Here is a 9,414-nt window from a genome sequence, read left to right on the forward strand (position 1 = left end):
AGGAGACTTGGTGTGATCGCACATCATTACACCTTAATTAGCCCCACCCAAATCCTCTTTATATAAGCTCCGACTCATGATTCCATTGTGCAAAGTTGTGTTTTTGGATATGTTCAAACCTTATTAATGTAAGGAAATGAAGTAGCAGAGAAGACTATGCTCAAGCTATATCACCTGGAAGAGATTTAGCTTGTTTCTCCAAAGGCTTGCAACTGGTTCCGTGGTGTAGTGGTTATCACGTCTGCTTAACACGCAGAAGGCCGCGAGTTCGAGCCTCGCCAGAACCTTATTTTTTCTTGGGGTTGCATTATATCTTGCAATAAGCACAACTCTCTTTCTCAACTTGAAACCTACCACAAGTGAAGCGGGCTTCTTACAGATTAATTCTTTCCTACTTCTCTCCCTTTAACATGTACGTGGGCCCTCAGCATATCCCCGGCTTGTGTTGTGTCAGTGTCAGCGACAGGTATAGGTCATTACAAATACGTGTGCCATGACAGCTAAGGTTCAGTGGTGTAGTGGTTATCACGTCTGCTTCACACGCAGAAGGCCGCGAGTTCGAGCCTCGCCTGAACCTTCCTTTGTTTTTACACCTCCATGAATTGTCGTTTTGCAATTCTTCCTTGCTGACAGATGTCAGAGCAGTTGTGTACTATATCCAATGCGTTATAAGACTCAGGGAGCGTTATATGAGGTTTGCTAACTGGCATTTATTGAGACAGATGAAAATGGGGTTGGCCAAACCACTCAGAATGCCTCTCTTCCCTCCATCTCTGCCACATGTGACTGAGAGGAACGGTCATCAAGAACCAGGGTTACTAACCTCAGATGGCACTCACCCTGGTTGGCTTCGCGCTCAGAAAGAGAGACTGTCTATCGTCCTCGTGGTTTGGTAGACTGTCAGTTTTACCTGAAGTCATGGCGATGCATACTATAGAAATGATCCCTAAAAGTATGATCTTAACTACTGCGGGCCGGATTTTGTACCTACTTCTTTTCAAAAGGCACGCCCGTGTGGTATGCAATAGCACCTATCGTTGTTGGTACACGTCTGGAAAAATCTCCAGCACGACAATCTGTCGTAGACAGGGCCACCTGTGTGCTCTTCGGATTCATTCCACGTTTGTGATTAACTGAAAAAAGCACATAGAGTACAGGCAATCTCAACTGATCAAGTGTTCTCTCAATGTAAATTGTTTTGTGATTACAGCGTATTGGTGGTTATCTCCCATTGACCGTGGGTATGATTGTGACTGTGACTGCTCCAGTGTCAACATCCAAGTTGGAAGAACCAGAAGGAGACTTGGTGTGATCGCACATCATTACACCTTAATTAGCCCCACCCAAATCCTCTTTATATAAGCTCCGACTCATGATTCCATTGTGCAAAGTTGTGTTTTTGGATATGTTCAAACCTTATTAATGTAAGGAAATGAAGTAGCAGAGAAGACTATGCTCAAGCTATATCACCTGGAAGAGATTTAGCTTGTTTCTCCAAAGGCTTGCAACTGGTTCCGTGGTGTAGTGGTTATCACGTCTGCTTAACACGCAGAAGGCCGCGAGTTCGAGCCTCGCCAGAACCTTATTTTTTCTTGGGGTTGCATTATATCTTGCAATAAGCACAACTCTCTTTCTCAACTTGAAACCTACCACAAGTGAAGCGGGCTTCTTACAGATTAATTCTTTCCTACTTCTCTCCCTTTAACATGTACGTGGGCCCTCAGCATATCCCCGGCTTGTGTTGTGTCAGTGTCAGCGACAGGTATAGGTCATTACAAATACGTGTGCCATGACAGCTAAGGTTCAGTGGTGTAGTGGTTATCACGTCTGCTTCACACGCAGAAGGCCGCGAGTTCGAGCCTCGCCTGAACCTTCCTTTGTTTTTACACCTCCATGAATTGTCGTTTTGCAATTCTTCCTTGCTGACAGATGTCAGAGCAGTTGTGTACTATATCCAATGCGTTATAAGACTCAGGGAGCGTTATATGAGGTTTGCTAACTGGCATTTATTGAGACAGATGAAAATGGGGTTGGCCAAACCACTCAGAATGCCTCTCTTCCCTCCATCTCTGCCACATGTGACTGAGAGGAACGGTCATCAAGAACCAGGGTTACTAACCTCAGATGGCACTCACCCTGGTTGGCTTCGCGCTCAGAAAGAGAGACTGTCTATCGTCCTCGTGGTTTGGTAGACTGTCAGTTTTACCTGAAGTCATGGCGATGCATACTATAGAAATGATCCCTAAAAGTATGATCTTAACTACTGCGGGCCGGATTTTGTACCTACTTCTTTTCAAAAGGCACGCCCGTGTGGTATGCAATAGCACCTATCGTTGTTGGTACACGTCTGGAAAAATCTCCAGCACGACAATCTGTCGTAGACAGGGCCACCTGTGTGCTCTTCGGATTCATTCCACGTTTGTGATTAACTGAAAAAAGCACATAGAGTACAGGCAATCTCAACTGATCAAGTGTTCTCTCAATGTAAATTGTTTTGTGATTACAGCGTATTGGTGGTTATCTCCCATTGACCGTGGGTATGATTGTGACTGTGACTGCTCCAGTGTCAACATCCAAGTTGGAAGAACCAGAAGGAGACTTGGTGTGATCGCACATCATTACACCTTAATTAGCCCCACCCAAATCCTCTTTATATAAGCTCCGACTCATGATTCCATTGTGCAAAGTTGTGTTTTTGGATATGTTCAAACCTTATTAATGTAAGGAAATGAAGTAGCAGAGAAGACTATGCTCAAGCTATATCACCTGGAAGAGATTTAGCTTGTTTCTCCAAAGGCTTGCAACTGGTTCCGTGGTGTAGTGGTTATCACGTCTGCTTAACACGCAGAAGGCCGCGAGTTCGAGCCTCGCCGGAACCTTATTTTTTCTTGGGGTTGCATTATATCTTGCAATAAGCACAACTCTCTTTCTCAACTTGAAACCTACCACAAGTGAAGCGGGCTTCTTACAGATTAATTCTTTCCTACTTCTCTCCCTTTAACATGTACGTGGGCCCTCAGCATATCCCCGGCTTGTGTTGTGTCAGTGTCAGCGACAGGTATAGGTCATTACAAATACGTGTGCCATGACAGCTAAGGTTCAGTGGTGTAGTGGTTATCACGTCTGCTTCACACGCAGAAGGCCGCGAGTTCGAGCCTCGCCTGAACCTTCCTTTGTTTTTACACCTCCATGAATTGTCGTTTTGCAATTCTTCCTTGCTGACAGATGTCAGAGCAGTTGTGTACTATATCCAATGCGTTATAAGACTCAGGGAGCGTTATATGAGGTTTGCTAACTGGCATTTATTGAGACAGATGAAAATGGGGTTGGCCAAACCACTCAGAATGCCTCTCTTCCCTCCATCTCTGCCACATGTGACTGAGAGGAACGGTCATCAAGAACCAGGGTTACTAACCTCAGATGGCACTCACCCTGGTTGGCTTCGCGCTCAGAAAGAGAGACTGTCTATCGTCCTCGTGGTTTGGTAGACTGTCAGTTTTACCTGAAGTCATGGCGATGCATACTATAGAAATGATCCCTAAAAGTATGATCTTAACTACTGCGGGCCGGATTTTGTACCTACTTCTTTTCAAAAGGCACGCCCGTGTGGTATGCAATAGCACCTATCGTTGTTGGTACACGTCTGGAAAAATCTCCAGCACGACAATCTGTCGTAGACAGGGCCACCTGTGTGCTCTTCGGATTCATTCCACGTTTGTGATTAACTGAAAAAAGCACATAGAGTACAGGCAATCTCAACTGATCAAGTGTTTTGTCAATGTAAATTGTTTTGTGATTACAGCGTATTGGTGGTTATCTCCCATTGACCGTGGGTATGATTGTGACTGTGACTGCTCCAGTGTCAACATCCAAGTTGGAAGAACCAGAAGGAGACTTGGTGTGATCGCACATCATTACACCTTAATTAGCCCCACCCAAATCCTCTTTATATAAGCTCCGACTCATGATTCCATTGTGCAAAGTTGTGTTTTTGGATATGTTCAAACCTTATTAATGTAAGGAAATGAAGTAGCAGAGAAGACTATGCTCAAGCTATATCACCTGGAAGAGATTTAGCTTGTTTCTCCAAAGGCTTGCAACTGGTTCCGTGGTGTAGTGGTTATCACGTCTGCTTAACACGCAGAAGGCCGCGAGTTCGAGCCTCGCCGGAACCTTATTTTTTCTTGGGGTTGCATTATATCTTGCAATAAGCACAACTCTCTTTCTCAACTTGAAACCTACCACAAGTGAAGCGGGCTTCTTACAGATTAATTCTTTCCTACTTCTCTCCCTTTAACATGTACGTGGGCCCTCAGCATATCCCCGGCTTGTGTTGTGTCAGTGTCAGCGACAGGTATAGGTCATTACAAATACGTGTGCCATGACAGCTAAGGTTCAGTGGTGTAGTGGTTATCACGTCTGCTTCACACGCAGAAGGCCGCGAGTTCGAGCCTCGCCTGAACCTTCCTTTGTTTTTACACCTCCATGAATTGTCGTTTTGCAATTCTTCCTTGCTGACAGATGTCAGAGCAGTTGTGTACTATATCCAATGCGTTATAAGACTCAGGGAGCGTTATATGAGGTTTGCTAACTGGCATTTATTGAGACAGATGAAAATGGGGTTGGCCAAACCACTCAGAATGCCTCTCTTCCCTCCATCTCTGCCACATGTGACTGAGAGGAACGGTCATCAAGAACCAGGGTTACTAACCTCAGATGGCACTCACCCTGGTTGGCTTCGCGCTCAGAAAGAGAGACTGTCTATCGTCCTCGTGGTTTGGTAGACTGTCAGTTTTACCTGAAGTCATGGCGATGCATACTATAGAAATGATCCCTAAAAGTATGATCTTAACTACTGCGGGCCGGATTTTGTACCTACTTCTTTTCAAAAGGCACGCCCGTGTGGTATGCAATAGCACCTATCGTTGTTGGTACACGTCTGGAAAAATCTCCAGCACGACAATCTGTCGTAGACAGGGCCACCTGTGTGCTCTTCGGATTCATTCCACGTTTGTGATTAACTGAAAAAAGCACATAGAGTACAGGCAATCTCAACTGATCAAGTGTTTTCTCAATGTAAATTGTTTTGTGATTACAGCGTATTGGTGGTTATCTCCCATTGACCGTGGGTATGATTGTGACTGTGACTGCTCCAGTGTCAACATCCAAGTTGGAAGAACCAGAAGGAGACTTGGTGTGATCGCACATCATTACACCTTAATTAGCCCCACCCAAATCCTCTTTATATAAGCTCCGACTCATGATTCCATTGTGCAAAGTTGTGTTTTTGGATATGTTCAAACCTTATTAATGTAAGGAAATGAAGTAGCAGAGAAGACTATGCTCAAGCTATATCACCTGGAAGAGATTTAGCTTGTTTCTCCAAAGGCTTGCAACTGGTTCCGTGGTGTAGTGGTTATCACGTCTGCTTAACACGCAGAAGGCCGCGAGTTCGAGCCTCGCCGGAACCTTATTTTTTCTTGGGGTTGCATTATATCTTGCAATAAGCACAACTCTCTTTCTCAACTTGAAACCTACCACAAGTGAAGCGGGCTTCTTACAGATTAATTCTTTCCTACTTCTCTCCCTTTAACATGTACGTGGGCCCTCAGCATATCCCCGGCTTGTGTTGTGTCAGTGTCAGCGACAGGTATAGGTCATTACAAATACGTGTGCCATGACAGCTAAGGTTCAGTGGTGTAGTGGTTATCACGTCTGCTTCACACGCAGAAGGCCGCGAGTTCGAGCCTCGCCTGAACCATCCTTTGTTTTTACACCTCCATGAATTGTCGTTTTGCAATTCGTCCTTGCTGACAGATGTCAGAGCAGTTGTGTACTATATCCAATGCGTTATAAGACTCAGGGAGCGTTATATGAGGTTTGCTAACTGGCATTTATTGAGACAGATGAAAATGGGGTTGGCCAAACCACTCAGAATGCCTCTCTTCCCTCCATCTCTGCCACATGTGACTGAGAGGAACGGTCATCAAGAACCAGGGTTACTAACCTCAGATGGCACTCACCCTGGTTGGCTTCGCGCTCAGAAAGAGAGACTGTCTATCGTCCTCGTGGTTTGGTAGACTGTCAGTTTTACCTGAAGTCATGGCGATGCATACTATAGAAATGATCCCTAAAAGTATGATCTTAACTACTGCGGGCCGGATTTTGTACCTACTTCTTTTCAAAAGGCACGCCCGTGTGGTATGCAATAGCACCTATCGTTGTTGGTACACGTCTGGAAAAATCTCCAGCACGACAATCTGTCGTAGACAGGGCCACCTGTGTGCTCTTCGGATTCATTCCACGTTTGTGATTAACTGAAAAAAGCACATAGAGTACAGGCAATCTCAACTGATCAAGTGTTTTCTCAATGTAAATTGTTTTGTGATTACAGCGTATTGGTGGTTATCTCCCATTGACCGTGGGTATGATTGTGACTGTGACTGCTCCAGTGTCAACATCCAAGTTGGAAGAACCAGAAGGAGACTTGGTGTGATCGCACATCATTACACCTTAATTAGCCCCACCCAAATCCTCTTTATATAAGCTCCGACTCATGATTCCATTGTGCAAAGTTGTGTTTTTGGATATGTTCAAACCTTATTAATGTAAGGAAATGAAGTAGCAGAGAAGACTATGCTCAAGCTATATCACCTGGAAGAGATTTAGCTTGTTTCTCCAAAGGCTTGCAACTGGTTCCGTGGTGTAGTGGTTATCACGTCTGCTTAACACGCAGAAGGCCGCGAGTTCGAGCCTCGCCGGAACCTTATTTTTTCTTGGGGTTGCATTATATCTTGCAATAAGCACAACTCTCTTTCTCAACTTGAAACCTACCACAAGTGAAGCGGGCTTCTTACAGATTAATTCTTTCCTACTTCTCTCCCTTTAACATGTACGTGGGCCCTCAGCATATCCCCGGCTTGTGTTGTGTCAGTGTCAGCGACAGGTATAGGTCATTACAAATACGTGTGCTATGACAGCTAAGGTTCAGTGGTGTAGTGGTTATCACGTCTGCTTCACACGCAGAAGGCCGCGAGTTCGAGCCTCGCCTGAACCATCCTTTGTTTTTACACCTCCATGAATTGTCGTTTTGCAATTCTTCCTTGCTGACAGATGTCAGAGCAGTTGTGTACTATATCCAATGCGTTATAAGACTCAGGGAGCGTTATATGAGGTTTGCTAACTGGCATTTATTGAGACAGATGAAAATGGGGTTGGCCAAACCACTCAGAATGCCTCTCTTCCCTCCATCTCTGCCACATGTGACTGAGAGGAACGGTCATCAAGAACCAGGGTTACTAACCTCAGATGGCACTCACCCTGGTTGGCTTCGCGCTCAGAAAGAGAGACTGTCTATCGTCCTCGTGGTTTGGTAGACTGTCAGTTTTACCTGAAGTCATGGCGATGCATACTATAGAAATGATCCCTAAAAGTATGATCTTAACTACTGCGGGCCGGATTTTGTACCTACTTCTTTTCAAAAGGCACGCCCGTGCGGTATGCAATAGCACCTATCGTTGTTGGTACACGTCTGGAAAAATCTCCAGCACGACAATCTGTCGTAGACAGGGCCACCTGTGTGCTCTTCGGATTCATTCCACGTTTGTGATTAACTGAAAAAAGCACATAGAGTACAGGCAATCTCAACTGATCAAGTGTTTTCTCAATGTAAATTGTTTTGTGATTACAGCGTATTGGTGGTTATCTCCCATTGACCGTGGGTATGATTGTGACTGTGACTGCTCCAGTGTCAACATCCAAGTTGGAAGAACCAGAAGGAGACTTGGTGTGATCGCACATCATTACACCTTAATTAGCCCCACCCAAATCCTCTTTATATAAGCTCCGACTCATGATTCCATTGTGCAAAGTTGTGTTTTTGGATATGTTCAAACCTTATTAATGTAAGGAAATGAAGTAGCAGAGAAGACTATGCTCAAGCTATATCACCTGGAAGAGATTTAGCTTGTTTCTCCAAAGGCTTGCAACTGGTTCCGTGGTGTAGTGGTTATCACGTCTGCTTAACACGCAGAAGGCCGCGAGTTCGAGCCTCGCCGGAACCTTATTTTTTCTTGGGGTTGCATTATATCTTGCAATAAGCACAACTCTCTTTCTCAACTTGAAACCTACCACAAGTGAAGCGGGCTTCTTACAGATTAATTCTTTCCTACTTCTCTCCCTTTAACATGTACGTGGGCCCTCAGCATATCCCCGGCTTGTGTTGTGTCAGTGTCAGCGACAGGTATAGGTCATTACAAATACGTGTGCCATGACAGCTAAGGTTCAGTGGTGTAGTGGTTATCACGTCTGCTTCACACGCAGAAGGCCGCGAGTTCGAGCCTCGCCTGAACCATCCTTTGTTTTTACACCTCCATGAATTGTCGTTTTGCAATTCGTCCTTGCTGACAGATGTCAGAGCAGTTGTGTACTATATCCAATGCGTTATAAGACTCAGGGAGCGTTATATGAGGTTTGCTAACTGGCATTTATTGAGACAGATGAAAATGGGGTTGGCCAAACCACTCAGAATGCCTCTCTTCCCTCCATCTCTGCCACATGTGACTGAGAGGAACGGTCATCAAGAACCAGGGTTACTAACCTCAGATGGCACTCACCCTGGTTGGCTTCGCGCTCAGAAAGAGAGACTGTCTATCGTCCTCGTGGTTTGGTAGACTGTCAGTTTTACCTGAAGTCATGGCGATGCATACTATAGAAATGATCCCTAAAAGTATGATCTTAACTACTGCGGGCCGGATTTTGTACCTACTTCTTTTCAAAAGGCACGCCCGTGTGGTATGCAATAGCACCTATCGTTGTTGGTACACGTCTGGAAAAATCTCCAGCACGACAATCTGTCGTAGACAGGGCCACCTGTGTGCTCTTCGGATTCATTCCACGTTTGTGATTAACTGAAAAAAGCACATAGAGTACAGGCAATCTCAACTGATCAAGTGTTTTCTCAATGTAAATTGTTTTGTGATTACAGCGTATTGGTGGTTATCTCCCATTGACCGTGGGTATGATTGTGACTGTGACTGCTCCAGTGTCAACATCCAAGTTGGAAGAACCAGAAGGAGACTTGGTGTGATCGCACATCATTACACCTTAATTAGCCCCACCCAAATCCTCTTTATATAAGCTCCGACTCATGATTCCATTGTGCAAAGTTGTGTTTTTGGATATGTTCAAACCTTATTAATGTAAGGAAATGAAGTAGCAGAGAAGACTATGCTCAAGCTATATCACCTGGAAGAGATTTAGCTTGTTTCTCCAAAGGCTTGCAACTGGTTCCGTGGTGTAGTGGTTATCACGTCTGCTTAACACGCAGAAGGCCGCGAGTTCGAGCCTCGCCGGAACCTTATTTTTTCTTGGGGTTGCATTATATCTTGCAATAAGCACAACTCTCTTTCTCAA

The 9,414-nt window shown here is 44.9% G+C and overlaps 22 non-coding genes across 22 annotated transcripts; 15 read left to right on the forward strand and 7 right to left on the reverse strand.

The window, feature by feature from the left end:
• Positions 1-214: 214 nt before the first annotated feature.
• Positions 215-287, forward strand: Trnav-aac (transfer RNA valine (anticodon AAC)). The gene has a single exon. It is a non-coding gene; the product is annotated as a tRNA-Val (tRNA).
• A 217-nt stretch (positions 288-504) lies between these two features.
• Trnav-cac (transfer RNA valine (anticodon CAC)) lies at positions 505-577 on the forward strand. Its single transcript has one exon. It is a non-coding gene; the product is annotated as a tRNA-Val (tRNA).
• Positions 578-742: 165 nt separating this feature from the next.
• Positions 743-962, reverse strand: LOC137275068 (small nucleolar RNA U3). Its single transcript, XR_010956393.1, has one exon. It is a non-coding gene; the product is annotated as a small nucleolar RNA U3 (small nucleolar RNA).
• Positions 963-1,510: 548 nt separating this feature from the next.
• On the forward strand, positions 1,511-1,583 carry Trnav-aac (transfer RNA valine (anticodon AAC)). The gene has a single exon. It is a non-coding gene; the product is annotated as a tRNA-Val (tRNA).
• Positions 1,584-1,800: 217 nt separating this feature from the next.
• Trnav-cac (transfer RNA valine (anticodon CAC)) lies at positions 1,801-1,873 on the forward strand. Its single transcript has one exon. It is a non-coding gene; the product is annotated as a tRNA-Val (tRNA).
• A 165-nt stretch (positions 1,874-2,038) lies between these two features.
• LOC137275069 (small nucleolar RNA U3) lies at positions 2,039-2,258 on the reverse strand. The gene has a single exon (XR_010956394.1). It is a non-coding gene; the product is annotated as a small nucleolar RNA U3 (small nucleolar RNA).
• Positions 2,259-2,806: 548 nt separating this feature from the next.
• Trnav-aac (transfer RNA valine (anticodon AAC)) lies at positions 2,807-2,879 on the forward strand. Its single transcript has one exon. It is a non-coding gene; the product is annotated as a tRNA-Val (tRNA).
• A 217-nt stretch (positions 2,880-3,096) lies between these two features.
• On the forward strand, positions 3,097-3,169 carry Trnav-cac (transfer RNA valine (anticodon CAC)). The gene has a single exon. It is a non-coding gene; the product is annotated as a tRNA-Val (tRNA).
• Positions 3,170-3,334: 165 nt separating this feature from the next.
• LOC137275070 (small nucleolar RNA U3) lies at positions 3,335-3,554 on the reverse strand. The gene has a single exon (XR_010956395.1). It is a non-coding gene; the product is annotated as a small nucleolar RNA U3 (small nucleolar RNA).
• Positions 3,555-4,102: 548 nt separating this feature from the next.
• Trnav-aac (transfer RNA valine (anticodon AAC)) lies at positions 4,103-4,175 on the forward strand. Its single transcript has one exon. It is a non-coding gene; the product is annotated as a tRNA-Val (tRNA).
• Positions 4,176-4,392: 217 nt separating this feature from the next.
• On the forward strand, positions 4,393-4,465 carry Trnav-cac (transfer RNA valine (anticodon CAC)). The gene has a single exon. It is a non-coding gene; the product is annotated as a tRNA-Val (tRNA).
• A 165-nt stretch (positions 4,466-4,630) lies between these two features.
• Positions 4,631-4,850, reverse strand: LOC137275071 (small nucleolar RNA U3). The gene has a single exon (XR_010956396.1). It is a non-coding gene; the product is annotated as a small nucleolar RNA U3 (small nucleolar RNA).
• Positions 4,851-5,398: 548 nt separating this feature from the next.
• On the forward strand, positions 5,399-5,471 carry Trnav-aac (transfer RNA valine (anticodon AAC)). The gene has a single exon. It is a non-coding gene; the product is annotated as a tRNA-Val (tRNA).
• A 217-nt stretch (positions 5,472-5,688) lies between these two features.
• Positions 5,689-5,761, forward strand: Trnav-cac (transfer RNA valine (anticodon CAC)). Its single transcript has one exon. It is a non-coding gene; the product is annotated as a tRNA-Val (tRNA).
• Positions 5,762-5,926: 165 nt separating this feature from the next.
• Positions 5,927-6,146, reverse strand: LOC137275074 (small nucleolar RNA U3). Its single transcript, XR_010956398.1, has one exon. It is a non-coding gene; the product is annotated as a small nucleolar RNA U3 (small nucleolar RNA).
• Positions 6,147-6,694: 548 nt separating this feature from the next.
• Trnav-aac (transfer RNA valine (anticodon AAC)) lies at positions 6,695-6,767 on the forward strand. Its single transcript has one exon. It is a non-coding gene; the product is annotated as a tRNA-Val (tRNA).
• A 217-nt stretch (positions 6,768-6,984) lies between these two features.
• On the forward strand, positions 6,985-7,057 carry Trnav-cac (transfer RNA valine (anticodon CAC)). Its single transcript has one exon. It is a non-coding gene; the product is annotated as a tRNA-Val (tRNA).
• Positions 7,058-7,222: 165 nt separating this feature from the next.
• LOC137275075 (small nucleolar RNA U3) lies at positions 7,223-7,442 on the reverse strand. Its single transcript, XR_010956399.1, has one exon. It is a non-coding gene; the product is annotated as a small nucleolar RNA U3 (small nucleolar RNA).
• Positions 7,443-7,990: 548 nt separating this feature from the next.
• On the forward strand, positions 7,991-8,063 carry Trnav-aac (transfer RNA valine (anticodon AAC)). The gene has a single exon. It is a non-coding gene; the product is annotated as a tRNA-Val (tRNA).
• Positions 8,064-8,280: 217 nt separating this feature from the next.
• Positions 8,281-8,353, forward strand: Trnav-cac (transfer RNA valine (anticodon CAC)). Its single transcript has one exon. It is a non-coding gene; the product is annotated as a tRNA-Val (tRNA).
• A 165-nt stretch (positions 8,354-8,518) lies between these two features.
• Positions 8,519-8,738, reverse strand: LOC137275076 (small nucleolar RNA U3). The gene has a single exon (XR_010956400.1). It is a non-coding gene; the product is annotated as a small nucleolar RNA U3 (small nucleolar RNA).
• Positions 8,739-9,286: 548 nt separating this feature from the next.
• Positions 9,287-9,359, forward strand: Trnav-aac (transfer RNA valine (anticodon AAC)). Its single transcript has one exon. It is a non-coding gene; the product is annotated as a tRNA-Val (tRNA).
• The last annotated feature ends 55 nt before the right edge of the window (positions 9,360-9,414 follow it).

The sequence above is a fragment of the Haliotis asinina genome, chromosome 2 (assembly GCF_037392515.1).
Source record: "Haliotis asinina isolate JCU_RB_2024 chromosome 2, JCU_Hal_asi_v2, whole genome shotgun sequence".
Classification (NCBI taxonomy): domain Eukaryota; kingdom Metazoa; phylum Mollusca; class Gastropoda; order Lepetellida; family Haliotidae; genus Haliotis; species Haliotis asinina.